Raw genomic sequence first — 20128 nt, 5'->3', positions numbered from 1 at the left:
CAAACATGTTCAGTATAAAAGGCAGATGACATTCAAAAACAAATGAGTTGAAAGCAAATAGTTGAAAAACATATACGGCATCCACAACATTATCTAGACTGGCTATTTGAAATCAAACACAGAGTGGAGACAAAGGATACTCTGTAATGATAAAGGGGCCACTCTATCAGGAGGTCACAGTCGTTTTCACCAAATGCACCAAATAGACTCCAAAACACCAGAAACAAATGGCAAAACCAACAGGGCAGGGATTCAACAGTAACTGAAGTTGACATGCCTCCACTTTCAACAAATCATAATCACCACCACCACCATCTGGAAAGAACTTAAACAGAATGAACAAAATTATAAGCCAGTCAGCCTGATACAGCTGTTGGAGACACTGCCCAACAGCAGCAAGCTCACAATTTTCTCTAGTGCACATGTGACACTGTAGCCCACAAAGCCTAGTAAGCAGTAAAGTAGCCACAATAAGTATGGTAGGCAAATCCCACACCCTGTACCTTCCTTATTAAAATAAGTTTATTAAAGATGACAAGGGCAACAGCAACTTTGAGGAAAGCATAAATATATGGGCATTGTTTAAAAATACCAGTAAATCAAAGAGAAACCGACAAAATAAATTTGGATACTTTGGGATGAATGCAAAATACAGCACACCTGACAGGAAGCAACCAAAAGCAGTGCCTAGAAAACTTAATATCTTTTGAATTATCATATCCAATCTTAAGCAGTTCCTTGTAATTAAAATGTAGTTAAATGTAATTTAATAATGAGACAACATCCCCCCCAAACGAATGCACCATAGCATCTGGTTTTGTTGCTTTAAAAATAGGTTATTTGCGCACTTAAATATTTAATTGCATTAAAGATTCTTTTCCAATGGTAGATTAGTAACAGAATTGTTAAGCCAAAAGGTAGGGCCATGTTGGATACGGTGGCATGTCTGTGATCTCAGTACTTAAAAAACTGAGGCAGAAAGACTGTGATCTCGGGGCCAATTTCATCTACATATCTTGACTGTCTCAAAACACAAACAACAAAAGTAGATCTTTCAATGGCTGGTTATAGTAAGTGACTTCGACAGGAAAGCTAAGACCACATGTGTGCGTGTGTGTGTGTGTGTGTGTGTGTGTGTGTGTGTGTGTGTGCGCACACACACACACACACACACACACAGTTCTGGTGATCCTTTTAAAAGGGTATGGAGTAGTGGGTACTGCAAGTCCAATCTGCCTGCAGAAGCAGGAATGGAAAGATGGGAGTTGAAATCTATTGTGTTCTTGCCTTTTCAGTTTTGCTTTTTGTACCACAGAAGAATATGGTAAAAGATGCCTTTACACAGAAGAGAAAAAGAAAAAAAAAGGCCTATGTAATGTATTCAAATCTGTTGATGGAAATGAGAGTTGTTGGGTCACAGGTTCTCATGGCAACAGAGTAAGGTAACTAATGATGATGACACCTCTGCCTGGGTCCATAGACCAATCAGTGAGTAGCAGGACTCTGCACTCATTATCCGTGAACTTACATTAGATACATAGCATCAGCTAGAACTTAAGGATGAACCAAAATGGGAAAGCAAGCAAAAACTACATTTTGTAGCCTGAAAGATGGTCCAGGGGGTATAGGCACCTGAAGCTACACCTAATGAGCTGAGTTAGATCCCTAGGACCCAAAGAACTAACTTTTTATAATTGTTCTCTGCTTTCCACACAGGAACTGTGGCATACACACACACACACACACACACACACACACACACACACACACACACACACACACCACCTACATCTGTGTACATACACACTAATCATTTTTTTAATCTTAAATATAGAAAGGAATAAATACTCAGTGTTACTATTATTAGTGTTTCAAATACACACACACACACACACAGTATCTTTTATGCGGCAGGTGTTTTCTACTATAGCAACCAGGCAGGCGGCCACATACAAAAAAAGTTCTTGCTCCTGTGAGTTTACATTCTTACACTGAGAGAGGTTTGGGAACCAGCCAAGTACACAAATCTGTAAAAGGGCAGGGAAGTGGTATGCGCTATAGAGATAAATAAAACCCAGTAAGGCAGAAATTGTGTAAGAAAGGAAGCTCCCTCTGGGTACAAGCATTGGGATATATGAAAGTGAAGTGAGAGAACCTTACTGGGAGAAGGTTCCAGTAAGAAGAGCCACACGTGACCCTGAAGTGGAGCTGGCCTCAGAATAGCAGGCACAATAAAGAGGACTTGGGAAGTAAGGAGTGAGGCACCAGACGGCTGGGTACAGAGTCCTGCAGACCAAACAAAGCTTGGGTCTTATTCCAGGGGCCCTGGCAGCTTCCCAGGAGTATTCAGATATGTTTTCTGTTTCCAGGTCTCACTCTGGCTAAGGGTAAAGTATGTTGGGCTCCAGGGTGAAGGGAAGAAGAATAAGAATAGTTGGAGGATGATGAAAGGATTTATCTACTAGGAACAAGACAATTGTGGCAAAGTACAAGAAGGCAGAATGGGAAAGCCTCCTTGGGCAAGACTAGAAGAAGCCAGAGCACATCTGGGTCAACAGAGTGATGAGACAGGGAACCTCAGTGAGGTGTGTTTAGCCCAAGCCCCTCCTGTCCTCCTCTCCGGCACCTCACAGAAAGTACACCTGGCTGTCTACCAGGGCACTCATGGAAGTCCTTTTAGTGTGCCATAGAAATTGGGCAAACCCTCCAAAACTACATGGTATGCTTGAGAATGTGCAACCTTAAAAATACCTACTGCTACACCATTTCCAGTGTCAGAACCTGACATGGGTAATAAGCACTTATAATTTCAAAGAAAACTTGGTTGAGTTGGACTTTTTAGCGATTCTAGAACTGGCCCTCAGGATTTCTTTATGAAGTACCAAGAAGGACCCCTACAGTCTATATAAAAGCAGCTATTACTTCAAAGAAATTGTTTATTCTGGAGCCAAATATGAGTGACCATGGCCAGGGAACACACATATAAATCACTCAAAATTTCATGTTCCAACATTTAGTAGTTTAATGATGTTTCCATAGTAAAAGATCAAAGACAGCCATAAATCAAGATACTTTTTAAATAGTTCAGAGGGTAGGTTGGATAACTGGGTTATAGCATACAGAGAAATCCCATAGAAGGTTTCTGACAGCATGTTTTTGCCCTTTGACTGTTAGAAACTAGAGGTTTGCCTATGAATTGCAAAGAATTTGTATCTGTCAATCACAGGTAAGGTCCAACATGGAGGTGAGTATAGAATGGTTTTGAGGAGGGGGCTAAAAATAGTCCATGTTAAGCTGTCGTTTGTTATGGAGCCTACAACATTCCAACCTCTACATCACTGCAAGTCCCATCAATCAGATTTTGCTTACACTGTGTCTTTCCAGGGATTCTTGTTCTTACTCTTGTTTCTCTCACTATGACATCATCTCTAGGAAGCACCCTTCAGCGCCATTTTTCTTCTTCTCTCATTTTGGAATCTTTCATCTAAGCTCAAACCTGACAATCATTTTCCTACATCATTGACCCATAGAGAAATGGCACCTTAGCATGATCAACTCCTTTTCATTCACTACCACGCCCTTTCAAAACACATATGTAACTTTAAATAAGTCTGTTACGTAATGAGACCTCCAGAATGTAATTGTCATGGGAACCAGTACCTCAAACATGAGAATTCAGTTCCCAGAACTGTTGGTGAAGCCAGAAAAACAGTTATCTGAGCTAACAATGCTCTGAGGAAGCTCTCAGTACTTTCTAGAACTTTCTAGAATGCAGCCTAAAGTTAAACCACACTGTACTTCATCCACATTATTCAAAACCAAAAATATATTTGGGGTCAGGAAGGAATATACAATGAAAAGCAAACAAACACCTACCTCCCACCCACATTCCCCATTCAGCAGACAGGCTTTATTTACATGGGGTCTGGCCCAGCAGCCCCTCCACTGCATCTGGCCATCTAAATCATCTGCACCTGCCCTCTCTCATTCCAAAGCTGTGTGTGGTTTGGGGCATTCAAGGCTTTGGGGGACTCCTCCCTTACAAGGTCATCTACACTCCAGTTGCACATTGTTTGACAATTACTGTAACTGTAATGGGCTCTGTGTGTTTATGCTTGCCCAGAAAAATGCTAACTTTATCCATACACAGTTAATCTACTTGATAAAAAAATGTTCAGAGAAAGAAAATTTCTAATGGGGTGGGGACACATCAGAACAATCTAAAACATGCTGTGGGAAGATATGAAAAAAAATTTCATCAAGTTTAAACAATTCATGCATGCTGTAAAATATCCTCAAAATATCATACTCAAAATATTATACTCCATTAATGGAGTATAATGAATGTACAATTTCTGAGTTTCTGGAACTCACAGAATGTGCCAGTGGTTGTTTGAATTGGTCTAACTCACAAGTCCCTGTATAATTCTAGAAATCAGCAATATCATGTATTTCCAAAGAACCATCCAATCATTGGCAGTTAATAATTCATCATTTGGTACAAAAGAGAACACTGAATGAAAGAAAAAGAAAAAGAAAAACACAGACATGCAGAGAGACAGACAGACCATCAGAAAGCAAAAGAAAAGACCCATGGTGAAGATGTGTAAGTGTCAATTACAGTCTATGGTGGTTGTGCTGTACGGTGCTTCATCCCTCAATAACTGATGTCCATCTGGAACATCAGAATGTGCCCTTATTAGGAAACAAAGCCTCTACCAATGTGAGCTGTTAAGATGAGGTCACAATGGATTAAGGTCAGCCCTAATCTAAGGAGAACATAACATAAATACAGGGATTCACACAAAGAAAACAGCCACGTTTTGAGAGAGACTGGAACTGTAGTGAGACATCCATAAGCCAAGGAATGCCATTAAACTGGCAAGTCTTCTAGGAGCCTTTTGGGAGCATGGTCCTGCCATCCACGGCTTGCAGACCTGAAGCTTCCTGAACTGAGACACAATTCCTGTAGCTATAAAGCATCCCAAGGACTCCCATCTGGCAGGAGATGGGAGTTTGTGTGCTACTATCTCCCTTACCCACACCACAGACCTTACTACAGGAGAAGCTCTGGAGCACACCTCGCTGAGACACAGTACTACACAGATTACAGCTGCAGGTCCTTCACAAGTGACATTACCCATGTGCCTAAGGGGGGAGAGCAAATGAACAAAAGATTCTATCATGCAGGACTTGTTCTCTGAAGGACCTCACTGAGATGCTGCAGCGCTGTTACTTAGCAACCAGCCAGGGAAGCACAGTACTAGAAGCTGGACAGAAGCAGTCATTTGACAGTAGATCACATCTGCCACATGTTCCTCTTTATTTTGAAGTTAAGAAAACACACAGATTGTTGGCTGGCTAAATCAAGGCTTTTGGGGGTAGAACAAACACTTAAGCTCTGTTGTTAGGAATTTTAATGTATATGACCCCATTAACTAGTCCACCATGTACACCTATTTCAAAACACCAAGCTGCATGCCATCTTCATTCGCTGAAAAATTAATGAAAAATATTTTTAAATGGTACATTATTTGCCACGTGTGATGGCACATGTCTGTAATCTCAGTACTCAGGAGGCTGAAGCTGGGTAGCCTAGGCTACAAAGTTCATAAGACTTCAAGAAAGCCAAAAATAAAGTTTTGCCTTTTCTTTCTTTCTTTTCTTTCTTTTCATTTCTTTTCATTTTTAATGAGATTCACCTGTAGTCTTAGTATCCTAAGCTGACTTTGAAATGCTATGTAGCCCAGGGGGACCTCAAACTTTTGATTTTCCTTACTCCACTTCCCAAGTACTTGGGATTACAAGCCTGTGCCACTGTGCCTTGATTATCCAGGATTGGGGATTAAATCCAGGCTAGCTGAATGTTAGGATAGCATTCTACCAACTGAGCTACACCCCTAGTCCAAGAAAGTATTTTTGAGTTGTATATAAACTGGAATGATTATCTAGAAATAAAATTACTTATATCTAAAATAAAATTGCAACTAGGTAATTCAATTTAAAAGGGACAACAAATAGGTATTCCTCCAAAATTCACAAGTGTCATGAGTCACTCAACACATGAAAACCTCAACATCATCAGCAATGAAGAAGTGTGGGGAGAAAAATCAAGCCATAATAATCAATTTATATCTCATAGGATAGCTATAGTCAAGAGGTTAGGCAATGACACACAGAAATTAAAACCTTATCTGCCGCTGTCTCTAACTGAAGCCCTTACTTTGGAAATTTCTATTACCCATCAACTATAGCCCAAAATATTAAAAATTTGTAGGAATGGTTCCCAAATTTCAAATTACATGCCATTCTGGATAGAATACCATTCTGGTATCTAATACCTGTCCCACTCCACATAAACAAATCGACTGAGATAACTGGCCTTTTAGGCTCAGCCATAAGTTTATATGCTTGTGATAGCACAATGCTTGTGTCCTCTAGAATATCTTACTCCAATTAATAAAAGCCTGAGACCGTGCTGGTAATTTGGACATACAAAGAGAAGCTGTAATGTGTTCCATTTTGTGAAATGGTGAGAGCTTATTACAGCTCTATGTGTCTACGAGAAGCACAGTACACACAGGGACATGTGATACCTCTGCTGTGAGCAACAGCCATGAGCCACAAAACATGTGCCTGCAATAGGAGAGGGACACTTACTTCACCGTAGCATCCTACCCTGTTTCCTGCATATCCCTCTTCTATCTTTCCCAGGTACATCTCCTTGTGGCCCTTTTTGTGTAGCCTTCCTTTCTGTGAATTCTCTTCCTTTCAAATTTCCTTTCCATGGGTTGTTTGGACTACTTTCTAGGTAACGGGTCTCAGTTTGCGAACTCAAAACTCCTGACCAGTACCAGTGTCAAAATAAGACATATTTAAAGTACACAATGGCAGGAATACAGAAGTTAGGCTACCACATGTGGAGGTTCTATCACTATGACCCATTTAGGCACTGAGATTGCTCTGAGACCTACCATGAACTCAACCTTCTCCAGGCCATCTTCCTCAGCCAAGCAGCGAAAATGACTGGCTGCCAGTTCTCACAGAGAGTCTTCTCTACGCCTATCTCCTGAGCAGATATGGGGATAATGCCATCTCAGTGACTGGACTGTCCTAACACTTTCCGAGCACTGTCTCATGAGTGTTACCACCACCACCACCACCCTGCAACCCTAGGTTTTAATGATGAAACCTTAAAACCATACATCTGTCACATTTTCAGTCCCTAAGATTCTCAAAGATAAAGGCCAGGGATTTGCCTTTGTGCCCATGTAGCAAGTGACACGGAGCTTTCTTTTATCTTCTTAAACAGTATTATATAACAGGTACAGTGGTGGGACCGAAACCCCAAGTACTCAGCAGAATCAAGCAGAAAGATTGTAAATTCAAAGCCACCCTGGGCAGCTCAGTGAAACTATCTCAAAATAAAGTAAAAAGGAGAATGTATGGAGGTGTGCCTTTATGACAGAGCAATTACCTAGCATGTGTGAGGCCCACTTCACCAACACTTCAAAGAATATATCTAAACTATGCACCATAGAGTTTTGCTATGCATATATGCAACAAGATGATTTCATTAGCAACAGGCAGATGAACATATCTATCATTTCTATTTTGTTGGTGGTTAGTTTTCATCCCCAAATCCACTCTTTTAACAAATTTCCAGTATATAACACAATATTACTGTTCTCTATTGTACTGACTGGTTTTGTGTGTCAACTTGACACACGCTGGGCTAGAGTTATCACAAAGAAAGGAGCCTCAGCTGAGGAAATGCCTCCATGAGATCCAGCTGTAAGGCATTTTCTCAACCAGTGATCAAGGGGGAAGGACCCAGTCCATCGCTGGAGGTGCCATCCCTGGACTGGTAGACCTGGGTTCTATAAGAAAGCAGGCTGAGCAAGCCAGGGGAAACAAGCCAGTAAGTGACATCCCTCCATGGCCTCTGCATCAGCTCCTGCTTCCTGACCTGCTTGAGTTCCAGTCCTGACTTCTTCTGGTGATGAACAGCGACGTGGAAGTGTAAACTGAATAAACCCTTTCCTCCACAACTTGCTTCTGGCTTCTTGGTCATGATGTTTGTGCAGAAATAAAACCCCACCTAAGTCATGTATTCAGTGCTTAGGCTTATATGTTCTTCTCTCCCCATGTCACATCAACACCATTCACAATAGCCAAAATAATACATCAACCTAAGTGCTTGAGGATGAATAAATCATGTGGCTTTTAAGCACAGTGAACTACTACTCAGCATTTAAAAAGATGGAAAATGTGTGTCAAGACATCACGTGGTATCTAATAAATGATATATCTATTACCATCAAAAGGGGAAGAAAATACTGATATTTATAACAAAATAGATGAGGCTATGAGTTTGGCCAGACACACAAAGACAAATACCACATAATTTCACTCAAAAATAGAACCTAAAAGCCATGAAGGAAGCTTCCTCCTGGCTCGATTACTGGCTCATTCTCGGCTAGCTTATTGATATAACCCAGTCCTACCTGCCCAAAGATAGTGCCACTGAAAGTGGGCCAGGCCCTCCCACATCAGCCTCTCACAGACAGGGACACAGACCAGTCAGGATGAGGCATACCTCAACTTTGAGGATCCCTTTTTGGGTAATTCTGGGTTGTATCAAGTTGACAATAAAAACTAGCATAGCACTGAAGGGTGAACTCCAAATGAATTTATAATTCCCCAAAAACACACAGCATGAAGGTACTTTTAGTCATTATTGTAGCGCACCTTTTCTTGACCAGTCTTTCACATGAGGTCAGTTGTAACACTTTCTACTTCTGGCATCAAAATGTTCTCAACAACTGGATCCACAGCCCATACTTGCAATCACAGCACTTGTGTGGCTGAGCGGCAAAGCACTTGAGCTCAGGAATGAGACTTAGCCTCCTGGGTCATCAGCAGCTCAAGAGAAAATGGGCTTTGGGTTATGCTCTAAGATGTTTGGACTAAGGATACTCAACCATAGCTCTATTTTTTCAATGCAAACCTAACACACCCCAAAATCACAGTGTGCATTACTCTGAAAAAGAGTCCAAGGGGCTTAAGGGTGTATGACACGTTACCCTGGGTTACCTGCCTACAAACACAGGAAGAAGACACTAGAACAACAGCCATCTGCCTAGCCATCCATTTTCTTTAGCCAATGGAATACAGGTGTCAGATTGTCAGATGGGAAAGGGCCAACGGTATATCCCCATAAGTGATGGTGACACAGTCCTACCCCCATAAGAGCCACTCTTATGTGACTGTTAGTCACATACTAGTGTGCAAGTCCAAAAGGCCTCTCCCCAACAGGCTGTACAGTGTTTATAGAATTATAACCTCAGGGCTTGGCTCAGTTCTCCCAGCTATTCCTTTCATCTCCAGCCTGGAATAGAATTTTTTTAATTTGATTGAACTAAGTGTTATCACTCAACTTCAGATAAAGTTTTGAATTCCCCTCATTCAAGTACTAATCAGGCCCGACCCTGCTTAGCTCCCAAGATCTGGCAAGTTCACAGTGTTATGGCTGTAAATTTGATGCCCTGCATCTTGAAAGTCACTATTCAGTAAAGGCTCTTGGGGATTCTGGGGAGAGGTACTCCTCTAAGAATTGTGGCTCCTGATAATAGTACTGTTTGTGGTATGTCCTTAAATGGTTTCCCTGAGCAAGCAAGAGAAAGATAGGGAACATTACAGAGCACTATTGCCCTACCTAAAGCAGCCTTTCTGACCCTTAGTGATCAGCATCATTTCAGAAACATTCCCACTGAGAACTTACTCTGTGTTCAGTACATATCCATCTCAAAGGCTAGGTGCCTCTCTACCCATAAGCTTTGCATTTCAGGAACATCTCATAACACAATAGGATGGTATTTCTCTATGAATGCTATGTCTTCTAGTAAGGGTGTTAACATGTTTACCTGGTGCCAACAGTGGTTCATACTGCCCTCCCCTCATTGCCAGTTACAATGCCACCATCAAAAGGAAATTAACACAGGGATAATGAGCAGTGCCGAATGTGTGCATTAGCACATTTCTTAAGACCAAGGACAGTTGACTGGTACAAACATGTAACATACTGGAACCTCTGAAATGCCTCAAGGGTTAATGGAGCTGCCCAGAGACCCGACCACATGAGTTTAATCCCTGGAACCCACAAGAACTAATAAGTTGTCATTTGACTTCTGTAGAGTATACAGGAGCACACACACACTGGTGAATACACATACACACACACACACACACACACACACACACACACACAAAATGTAATTTAAAAAAATTAAAATAGTGAGATATATGATAACAACTACTCAAAATTCAATATTAACAAAACAAAGAACATAATTTGAAAACATGAGATAACTCCTTGAAAAAGACAAGGGTGGAGCAAGAAAGCAAAAGGGATAACCCTTTGGTACCCTAGCTATGGACTTGATATGAAGTACCCTCGATCCATGGGGCCTCCATGAAATTCTTTTATAATCCGTTCTGTGAAAACTTGTGTCTACACAGATAAGTGGTTCAGGTTCTCACCTCCTATGCGTAGGTTGGATGCACGTGCGGTTAGAACAGTTGTCCTCTGATCCTACAAGTCTCCTGATAGTACCCCTTGGCTTTTTATGGTAGCTTGATAAACTACTTCCAAGGTCAAAGGTCAAGTTGTGTTTACAAGGAAGAGCAGGTTAAAGTGAATTGATAGCATCTTGCTCTAGCACCAAACGTCTCCATTTTCGCATTTTTCTATGGTGAACTGACAGCAATAATAGGCCCAGCCCTCAGCCCTCTACCTCAGTCTGGGCTGGGTCGGATGCATTCCACATTTCACCATGCCAGCCTACACTGGAGTGTGCTTAAGCTTCCAAGGACTGCAGCTCCACACTCAGAGAATCTTCAGTTCAAGATGTGCAACTCAAGCCAGGTGAAGAGCCAGTGCTGGAGAGATGGTGAGAGTGCTGAGCCATGCTGAGAGAGAGCATGAGAACCTGAACTCAGGTGTCCAGCACCCAAGTAACAGTGACTGACAGTATGTATGTGTCACCTCAGCATAGCGGCACACAATACTGCTTGTCTTTGTTACTCTTTTGCTGGTGTGCTCAACCACAATGACCAAGGCAACTTACAGTAGAACGACTTTATTTGGGGCTTATATATTGGTTTATATGGTTAGACCCCATGACCATCATAATGAAGAACAGTGCAGCAGGCAGTGGCTGTGACGTTGCATCTTGAGACAAGCACAAGGCTGAGAGAGCAAATTGGGAAGGCAATGGCATAGGCTTTTGAAACCTCAAACTCTTCTTGCAGTAACAGACCTCCTCCAAGAAGGCCACAACTCCTAGTCAATCCTGAACAGTTTCATCATCTGAGTAATAAATATCCAAACACTTGATCCTGTAGGGGAGGATTCTTATTCAAACCACCAAACTGGTGGATTCTTATGGGGATTGCTGGCCAGAAACTCTGGCCCAATGAGTAAACTCCAGATTTAATGGTCAATTCTGTCTCAAAAAGTAAGATAGAGAGTTAATAGAAGACAACAAAGTCCACCTGGGGCCTAAGGGTGGCTCACAATCACCTGTAATTCCAGCTCACAGGTATCATAAACGTCTAGGCTCTATGGGCCCCAGCACTCACATGCAGATATTCACACAGGCTGAACATTAGCTATTTTTAGACTGATGGAGGCTATAGGGACATCAAGTGGATAAGCTTCTCTGTGCTCTGTTCTACCATGCATACCTTGTGTCATAGAAAAGGCACATCGGTAAACTGTGATTGTTTAGCCAGACTTCTATTTATACAGCTGCTTTTCAACATTCCTCCAAAAGCCCTCATCCCATAGATTCCCATCTCCTCGACTTGTCCAAAGCACAGAGAATAGAATAAAGTTTGGGAGATATTCCAGAGAATCTCCTCCACACAAAAATAAATAAATAAATAAACTCCCAGGCATAAATACGAAACTGCTAACATTTGAGCACTCTGCTTTCTGCCAAGCTCACAGGTTCCAAAGCTATTTCTAGAGGAGCTCTTTCCAGTTAAAGCAAGAAACTGAGTTCCAAGACAAGCACATACTGGTATAAAGGGCGGGCAAGTACTTCTTACCTGTTTCCTCCATTTTCTGATCTTGAGACACAATTTTGGAGGATTTTCCTAAGACAGCAATATTTAATTTCTGGATGTAACAGTGATAGAGACCTTGTCTGGTGTGTCCCAAGCTCTGGGTTTGATACTCAACTCTACCAAAGTGTATATTTGTATTAAAAATAAAACAACATTTTGTTCATTTCTAAGATGAGAGATGTGCCTTCATTTACTGTTTCACACACATACACATACACATACATAGACACACACACACACACACACACACACACACACACACACACACACACACATTAAACATGAGGAAGCCATATACCACAAATGGCCCAAGGGCACCGAGCACCTAAGAAGCACTAAACATCACCAAGGTGACTTTGATTATATACTTATTCTTTGCTACTGGTTATGGCACACCACTGTAATCTGGTCAAGACTGTCCATTCAGTAAAAAGGACCTGGAGATATGAGGTCCATATCTGTAATCCCAGCACCTGGGAGGAAGAGGCAGGAGTTAATCTTGAGTTCAAGGTTCATGTGATAGGTTATTATGTCAGAGTTAAAACTTACCACACAAAATAAATCGGTGAAAAAGACTAAAAACCCAGCTATCAAGCCTGCCAAATAACACAGCATGATGTTGGGGGACACTGTGCTATGTAAGTGGAAACAGGGGCCCCTGAAACCTTTGACCTTTCTCCTGCTCAGGTCCACTTCTACCCTTAGAAGTACCTTTCTCTATAGTAAAACTCTGAACAGAAAGAATTCATACAAAAGAGAGGGTGACACTCAGCATTGTTGTTCCATTTGAGTATGATCACCCCTCCTATTGGCATCTTGGAGCAGACTACCTTGGCCTGGTACTAAAGAATGCTACGGTAGTCATGTCAAGAATAAACAGCAAATCCCAAATTCAGCGGAACTTAGAGTAATGTGGTAAACATTCATCCAGAGAGATTGTTACTCTTTGATCCATACCCACGACAGAGCCCCAGAATCTATAAAGGAATAATCTGAAGACACAACTTCTCACTGCCAGACCAGAACCACAGCATGAACAAAGCAACAGGCTCTGCGCATTCATGAGAGATAAAGGAGAAATACTTGACAGAGCTCCTGAAAGCTAGCCAGCCTTCAAAATGAAGGCATCAGCAAGGACCGTGTGAGTGGTGTTTGTGTGTGTGTGTGTGTGTGTGTGTGTGTGTGTGTGTGTGTGTAAGAACAGAAGAAAAGGGGGATTTCTTAACCACCCTGTGAGATACAACCTGAGAGAAACTAAAAGAGTAAACACATCTAATGGTAAGAAAAACATGGCCTACGCTTCTTGGAGAAGCCTGTACTCACACATAGTTAGATCTTGCCCCATTTCCCCTTACTCTAAACTAGAGTGTGCCTCACTTCCTCCCAAGTGTCTCTCTTCCCCTTAACCCATATGCTTAACCTTCTACTAATAACAATTTCCAATTCATTCTCATCAGCAGCAGTTAGTCCTGATAGTCTTTTCAGCATGAAAGCCATGTACCTCAGACTAGCCTGGATCAAGCTCTCTACAAAGTTTAGAAGATACTTCAGATCAATGAGGGTGGCAGTGTACAGCTGTGGCTTTGCCTTTGGGTATTGACAACCACCTTGCTCATCCTGTCCTAGACACAACTACCAAAAAGAGCATTGAAACTAAACTTAAAAAAAAATGGTCTGCATGCATGGAAAGCACATATATTCAAGAAGATGCTGGTGTATCCATGTGCACAGCATCACTGGCAACAACAGCCAAAACTGGTACCAATTTCACTCAGCTACCCATAAAATAAAACCTTATTTGGCCTTAAGGAGGCAAGAGCTTACGCATGTACAGCATAAACAGTATGCTAAATGAAATAAGCCAATATCAAAAAACGTAGATACTATATGATTTCATCTGCAAGAGGTATTTCAATATCCACTAAAGCAGAGACAAAACTTCGAGATCTTTGGAAAGTTATTTATCCCATATGTTTTGCTGGGGCACACAGGTGAAAGGGTGTCTTGCTAAAGCAAGCAAGTGAAGACTATTTTCCTGAAGCAAACACAGGTGAAAGGATGTTCGGATATACCAAATATGTGAAGGGACACTTGATGAAGGAGTATAAATATGACCCCCGTGAACAGTGGGGGATGAGCACTGAGCATTGGTCTGGTTTGCTCTGCCTTGCTAAAGACAGACATATATTGGTTTGTTTTACATAGCATTGCTGAGCTCAACTTGTGCTAATGCAAGAGTGAAACTCACCCAAGAACTGCTCATGAGGTTCCAGTGGCAGCTTTCCTCTTCAGCAGCCTCAGGCCAGTTGGTGAGCCTGGAGGTTTCTTCAGGATTGAACTATAGCTGTCTGGTGTTTGCTCATTGAAAGGACAGGACTGTAGCTGCTGGTTCATGTCTGGTCTCTGCCTGCCTACAGGACTGGTCTGTAGCTGCTGAATGGAATCCTATTTGGTGTTTGCTATGGGACTGAACTGCTGACAAAGAAGACCAAGCTCACCCCTGAAGAGCTATTGTTGAACAGGTCCACTTCACCCAGGTGCTAATAACTTTCTCTTCTATTGCCTCTGCTGGATGGTGGGCTACACGAGAGGTTGAACCTTTATTAAAAGTAGGTGGCAAAAAATGTATGCCTACAATCCCCAGAGACATAAAATAGAAGGTGGTTAACAGAGTCCAGGGGAGGTAGAAATGAGCTGCCAGTGTTTAATGGGTACAAGACTTCACTTGGAAAATATTTTGGAGATGGATTATGGTGATGGTAACACAGCAATGTAAATATGCTTCCTTTGATTAAAATTAACAGAATGATGAATGCTACATTTATGTATTTCCTGTAATGAATTAACTTAAAGGAAAGAATAAAATGCTCAAGGGGCTCAGACTCTCAGTACCAATGACAAATTCTGTGTGTGCAAATTATCCTTTATATAATGAAAACATTTGATACTTAATCTTGGCTATCAGTTTGACTGGATCTGGAATCAACTACTGGACAGGCCTCTGTACTAAAGGGTCTGAGAGGGGGATCCCCTGGAAGCATTTATTGAGGAGGAAGACCCTCCCCCCAGTATTAGCGTCTTTCTTAATACTTCTTAATAGCTGGGCTTGCCTACTCCAGGGAAGCCTCTTTCTCCACTGATCTCCACACATGAACCACAGCAAAGAGGATGCCTGAGTACACACACACACACACACACACACACACACACACCCCGCAATTAAAAGTTTGAGTGTGTGTGTGTGTGTGTGTGTGTGTGTGTGTGTGAGAGAGAGAGAGAGAGAGAGAGAGAGAGAGAGAGAGAGAGAGAGAGAGATCTAAAATTAAGCAACACCAGAAAAAATATTTTAGTTGTTTTACTTTTATTCTGTGTTTGAATTTATGTGTGGTATACACAAATATATGTTTAAGTGAGTAGGGGATCGAGATGAAGACGTCAGTTGGTCTGTTATACATTGAAGATAAATGCCTCAATTCAGGCCTCACTGTTTAAGCAGCTAGTCAGCTTGCTCCTGAAGACTCCCTGTGCCCGCCCACCCCCACCTCCCTGCACCCTAGGATTGTATGCATCTGTCCTTTACTTGAGTTCTGGGAATCTGTCCTACATGTCCTAATGTTTGCTGGGCAAATACTTCATTCACTGAGCCATCTCTACAACCTGGAATGATTTTTGATACATATATCTTTTAATTTTCAAGTGTGGCTAATCCAAAGCATAGGAAGAAACTGCCACTGAGATGACAGGCAGGGCTCGCAATATCATCCAAGGTAAAGCACTTACCTAGCCTGAGAGAGCCTCTGGATTTGATTTCCGGTGCAATTGAATGAAAAAATGGATGGATGGATGGATGGATGGATGAATGAATGAATGAATGAATGAATGAATGAATGAATGAATCAGTAGGTGAATGAATGGATAAGTGAACCCTGTGGTTAGATAGTGTTTAACTCAGAACAACTCTCAAGAGGTCCACTGTCCCATGCCATCGAGGTCTGAGAGAGGAGGCACCACTGCTGATTCCGTAACCAGAGGAGAGAAGCAGAGCAAATGGATTTAGGGCTGGCCTGTGTGTAAGCAGGCCCCAGGCACACGACCCACATCTAACTTTGTAGTGCCTGACCTGAGGTAAGGAAGGAACCTTAATGAAGGTGACCAGGGATGAACTCAGATCCTGTCTGCATTCTTAAAGCATGCATTCAAACGAGCTATTTGCTCTCTAAGAACTATTGAGGCCTGGAAGGGACAGACTCTATAAGGCCCAGATGTCACACAATCAGTAGTAAGCTGAAAAGACACCACTAATGCCAGCCTGGTACAAAAGTGCTGATTTAAGATGTTACTGCAGGCAGGAGGTAGGATTGGAGCTGGATATCACATACATGTGATTGTACTCTCACTCCCAACTGCATGTCCCTCTGTGCATTAAGAAGCATTTCTACTGTGCACTATCAGACTCTTCACTGAGAAGTCAGTGGAAGAGGAAACTAAAGGGGGAAAATAGAAAACAAGGAGGTTGATGGTGGAAGTGGTGTGTTCAAACACAGGCTGTGTTCTCCCATCCAGGGTAAGGAAACCCAACTGCGCACACCACCAACCACACTTTGGAAATGAATGACTTGCTAGCCCTATGCAGAAACCTCCAACTGTATACAGTAGAGGGCATACATGCTGGCCTTCATAAATGCTGACCTTGAGAATATACCACTAACTGCAAACAGCCTGTAGAGGAGGAACCTGCTGGCCCATAACACATATACACACACTAATTACAGACTAAAATAATCAGATCTCAATCATAAATCAGAATTTTCTATACCAAAGCAATGGTTGAGAAGGGAGGGGGGAAAAGGAAGAGAGAAAGAAAAAGAGAAGGAAAAAAGCAAGGAGAGAGGGAGGGAAAGAGAAAGGGAGAAAGAAAGGAAGGAAGAAAGGAAAGAAGGAAGGAAGGAAGAAAGAAGGAAGGATGGAAGGAAGGAAGGAAAGGGAAGGAAAGAAGAAAGGAAAGTGATAGATTAAAAGGCTGGGCAGTGTTTACCTAACACATTTTTGAGACCCTAAGTTCAATCCTCAGTATATGTCCCCACATACAACAAATTATGAATAAAATTTGTTCAGCGAGAGAGTAATTATGAGAAATAGAAGTGAAGAAAAGTCTCACTTATCTGTCATAGAATGAGGGGTAAATAAAATAATAACATCAATAACAATTATAATATAAAATGTTATTACTTCTCCACAAAAAGGGATCTGAGGAGCAAGACGTATGCAATAAAATCACAGAGCTTAATAAAAGTGCTATTGTTTACTAAATAAACGGCACATACATAAACTTAAAGATTGTTCAGAGGAGAACAATTAGGCAATGGTTTCCTTCCATTCTGTGTAGGGTCTTTTCACTCTGGTGACTGTTTATTTTGCTGTGTGGAAGCTTTTGCATTTAATACAGTCCTATTTGACTGTTTTTACTTCTGATCTCTTACTTTGGGAGCTATTACCAAAAAGATCTTTGCCCAAACCCACATCCTGAACTGTTTCCTCTGTGTATTATCTACATAAGACACTCAGAGAAAAGTTCCCTTCTGTGTAAAATAACCAGTTTGTTCAGGATACATCCCATGGCAGCCCCTGGGAGCAACGACGCAGCACACTCTCTTCCTACACTATCTTACTCAAATTGCCCTGACTTCCCCCTAGTTAGCACATCTTAAGAGCCACTGTGTGCTGCAGATAACTAAGGTATAAGTCTGGTATCCTGTCACTGAAGTGACATTAAATTTTTTTTTTCCAACAAAAAAGACCTTAGCAGTGTGTGTTGCAATCTCCAACTGAAACTTGGAAAGAAAAGCCCCAGAGAAGGATGCAGCCACACCCTCTGGCTTGGCAGTTGTCAGAAGTCTCCAAACTGTTCTCCATGTGCTTAGGTGTCTGGAGAACTAGACTCCAGACGAAGTGCTGGTGTCTCCTTGAAGCAGACCAGAGAGCTTGTGTCCTCCTCCCTCCTGAGTCACCGTGGCTCACCAGGCCAGCTGGCTAGTTTGCCTGATGGGAGAAGTCATGGGAGAGGCATTTGGAAGTAGAGGCCAGAGACAACTGTCAAGCTCACTGCTCAGCTTCACCTGAAGGGACTCGATGTCACTTCAGTGACAGGACACCACACTTAATACCTTAGCCATCGCCAGCACACAGTGGCTCAGAAAATCTGGTAATTCGGGGAACTCGAAACAATTTCCGTGAGACAGTGCAAGTGATTACCAAGGCTCCTAAGGGTCATAATTTGACTAAGGAACCAAAACATAACTTCTGAATGTGTGTTCTTACCAGTTCTTAGAAGGACAAACACAAAATGCCTAACAATAGCGAAATCAGGCAGGCATGTAGCTCAGCTGTTACATGTGTACCAGAGTTTGGTTCCCTGTACAGCTAGGAATAAAACAAACAGTCGTAGCTGGACCTAGTCACATACATCTGTAACTGCAGTTCTCAGAAGTGGAGAAAAGGAATCAAGGGGCCAGTGAGTGTAACAAAGTAAGACCTGGTTTCAAACAAGCAAACAAACAAACAAAGGCCCTGAGAATTCCAGAATGCCCATAAAGAGACCTCAAAAAAAAAAAACAAACAAACAAACAAAAAAAAACAAAAACAAAACAAAAAAAAAAAGGCAAAACAAAAGAGTCAAAGTAAAGGGTTTTGTTTAAAACCATTCAAACATGATACATTAGGACTCCTGCCATTTCATTAACTACTCTGGTGTGGCATTCTTTAGAGGCTGTAATTTCTCCCTGAGGAATACTGGCTAGGAAAGAAAAGCAGGCTGGGGAGAGTCACTGTGGGGCGTGGTCACTCAGCCCACCCCTGCAAAGCTGTTCTTACCCTAAGGACCTTCTAGGAAAGCCCTACATGTAGTTCCCACAAGCCTAATGCTGAAGCACAAAAAAGGCCTGATCTCTGAGAGCTGCCATCTCCTTACTATGGAAAAAGCCTCAGGTCCCCAGAGTTCCCATGTATTCCATGAGGCTTCCCACAGCATCTTTATAAGGAAGCTCCCTCCCTGCAAGGCTGGTCCTGATTCATAGTCCTTTAAGAAACTGGAGAGCGGTTTTTTTGTTTGTTTGTTTGTTTGTTTGAGTTTTTATAATTATTCATTGGCAGAAAATGATTACTTTTCAAAGCCAGAAGAGATAGGTGAAAATCAACAGGCAAGCTGCCCTTTGACCTATACACCACACCACACACACACACACACACACACACACACACACACACACCCCCCGATTGAGTTAAAAAAAAAAAAAAAAAAAAAAACATGTCAAAAGCTCCATTAAATGGGTCAGTGAATTAACATCACTTTATCTTTTTAAAATAAAAGTAATGAGGCTGAGACAGACAGAGTACAGCCTGAACTATGTAGTACGTCCCAAGTCCTCCAGCGCTAATAAGTGAGATAGACACTTTCTTAAAGCAAGCAAACAAACAAAAGCCAGGGTGTATTTACAATCCAAATGATCATATATATAACACAGCTGAATGGATAATTCAAAGAGTGCTTTGCTTTTACTTTTTCAAAAAGATTTTATCTGCTGTCCCCACTGCTATAGCCTGAGATTGTGTGCTGCCCCCCAGGTCATCCTGACATTATATGTTGTCCATCCTCTACTGGGCTCCATGATGAAGCTACATGAGCTAATGATAGCTTTGTTTGGGCTGGAAGAACATCTGGATCGCACTGAAGACGAGCCACACTGTGACGTCAAGGTCTTGGGAAGACAAACATTGCAGTATGACTATGTAGAGCTGCAGTGACCTCTTCATCTGTGCACCTGCCTGTCAGATGACCTCTACCTTTTCCGTATCTGGGCTCTTATTCCTCACAGAGCGTGGAGGGGCTTCTATCTGCTTAGACAGTATCACTCTGCAGGTTTAAACGAGGAGAGTACCTATAAAAGGCAGCATCTTTCCAGCATCTGCCTGCTGGCAAGGGTTCTGCTTCATAGATTCT

Source organism: Micromys minutus (genome assembly GCF_963924665.1).
Source record: "Micromys minutus genome assembly, chromosome: 3".
NCBI classification, from domain to species: Eukaryota; Metazoa; Chordata; class Mammalia; order Rodentia; family Muridae; genus Micromys; species Micromys minutus.
Note: the sequence above shows the minus strand (reverse complement) of the source record.